Below are 2333 nucleotides of genomic sequence, written 5' to 3' on the forward strand. Positions count from 1 at the left end.
CTCTCCACAGACAGTCTTTGCTTGTATAGGCCAGGGCCTACTGCTAAGACCTGCCGTTATCTCCAGTCTCTTCGGGAGGTGTGGGGGAGTTGGTTGGTGCTACGCACAGTTCTGATGTCTTGTTCAGGGAAGTATTTAATTCATTTTTTGTATTTATTCGCTAGCTCTATAGAAATGGTGTATATTTGGAGGATATTTGTTTTAGGTTTTTATTTATCCCTGTTTCCCCTTCCCGTTTTTCCCCCCTCGGGAGCTCCCAATCGTGTGTACAATACATTCAAATTGTATATATAATTGGAAATATATATTTTTGCTCTATAGCTTTGGCTGTTTGGGTTTTTTTCCTTCCCTCTCGGGGGACTAGGCTTTTTCGCTGGGTCTGGGCAATTTTGTGGAGAGCCAGCAACAAAACTTACACACTGAGCTCCAAACTTACTGTGGGGTGCTGGGGGCTGCTGGATCCAATCTCAGCCTTGCATTATGCCAACACTTTCAGTTTGGAGGAATTAGAGGTGTGACTGAACCACTTTGGCCCCAAGGTTTTAATGATGGCAAATATGATCTATTGATAGAAATGATTTAGGGTTACAAACGATCAAACAAAAGATCTTCATCAGAATTATTTACTGCACAATACAAACACTAAAACTACCAGGAGTACAGGATAAGATAGGAAAGTGCTCTACACTAAAGCAATTGTTGAAGCAATTCTACTCAAGCGGGCACAAAAGCAATAATTCTTAATTAGAAATGGATGGAACTCCCCCAGACCAACACTCAGGGGGAGATCTCTGCTCTCAACGTCCAGCAGTGCCCTTGAGGGTCCCCAGCCAAGGCAGGAATCTCCACACATCCCCTCAAGAAGGGTTCTGTTGGCAGAACCTGCCCCAGGGAAAGGGGACTGGCCCTTTCTGGTCGAAAGGGATGGACTGACAGTCACTGGACTCCGGGGGTTGCCTCACCATCAGGGGGTTCATTTGGGGTGGAAGGAGCAGCCGAAGCTCTTCCTCCAGTTGAGGCACTGGTAGGGCTTCCCTTACTGGTGGGTCTGTTGGTGTCTGGTCAACTTAGAGCTGTCTGTGAAGCTCTTCCCACACTCCCCACACTTGTAGGGCCTCTCCCCAGTGTGGATGTGCTGGTGGGTGACGAGGTGGGAGTTCTGCTTGAAGCCCTTCCCACAGTCAGTGCAGCGGAAGGGCCTCTCATCCGTGTGCGTTCGCTGGTGCAGGAGGAGATTGGATCTGGTCTGAAACCTCTTCCCACATTCCAAGCACTTGAAGGGCTGTTCCCCGGTATGGACGCGCTGGTGGATGTGGAGGCTGGAGCTCTGGCTGAAGCCCTTCCCACATTCCCCACACATATAGGGCTGTTCCCTGGTGTGGATGCGCTGGTGGGTGATGAGGTTGGAGCTCCAGCTGAAGCTCTTCCCACAATCCCCACATGTGTAGGACCGTTCACCAGTGTGGATGCGCTGGTGGGTGCGGAGGGTGGACCTGTCACTGAAGCTCTTCCCACATTCCCCACGTGTGTAGGGCCGTTCCCCAGTGTGGATGCGCTGGTGGGTGCGGAGGGTGGAGCTGTGCCTGAAGCTCTTCCCACATTTCCTACATGTGTAGGGCCGTTCCCTGGTGTGGATGTGCTGGTGTTGGATCAGGTCAGAGCTGTCCCTGAAGCTCTTCCCACATTCCCCACATAAATAGGGCCGTTCCCCAGTGTGGATCATCCAGTGTCGCATCAGGTGGGACCTCCAGCTGAAGCCCTTCCCACATTCCCCACATGGGTAGGACCGTTCCCCAGTGTGGATGTGCTGGTGGCTGAGGAGGTTGAAGCTCTTCCTAAAGCTCTTTCCACATTCCAAGCACTTAAAGGGCTTCTGCCTGCTGGGAGGCTGCTCAGGGACCACCAGGGCAGAGCTCCGCCTCAAGCTCCGGTTGCCTTCCCGGCACACGCTGGGTCTTTCCTCCTCAGAGCACCCTGGGCTGGCTTTGGAGCCCCTCCTCCGCAGGGATCTCCGGACCTTTTCCTCCCCGCTGCCTTCCTGTGCTGTGGAGCCCTTCAAAACGGCCTCTCCCACCAGCTTCTGCTGGGGGGATTTGTCCTCCGGGCTCTCCGTCCTCAGCTCAGGGCCTGAGGCAGGAAGCAAGAAGGACAGGGAGGGGATTTGCCTCCGGCCCAGAGGGAAGGCCAAGGACATCCCCCCAACTCCGGCCCCGGGGGAAGGCCAAGGACATTCCCCCAACTCCGGCCCCGGCAGGACGGCGGCGGCAGTGGGGTTGTGCTGCAGCTGGGGCCATGCTCGGCTGCCAGAGCCAGCACAACACCGGCCCAAAGGG

The 2333-nt window shown here is 54.5% G+C and overlaps 1 pseudogene; it reads right to left on the reverse strand.

Moving 5' to 3' along the window:
- Window positions 1-896: 896 nt before the first annotated feature.
- LOC113980149 lies at window positions 897-1960 on the reverse strand (annotated as a pseudogene).
- Window positions 1961-2333: the final 373 nt, after the last annotated feature.

Source organism: Neopelma chrysocephalum, unplaced genomic scaffold (genome assembly GCF_003984885.1).
Source record: "Neopelma chrysocephalum unplaced genomic scaffold, ASM398488v2 Primary Assembly neopelma1_92755, whole genome shotgun sequence".
In the NCBI taxonomy this organism is placed as follows: Eukaryota; Metazoa; Chordata; class Aves; order Passeriformes; family Pipridae; genus Neopelma; species Neopelma chrysocephalum.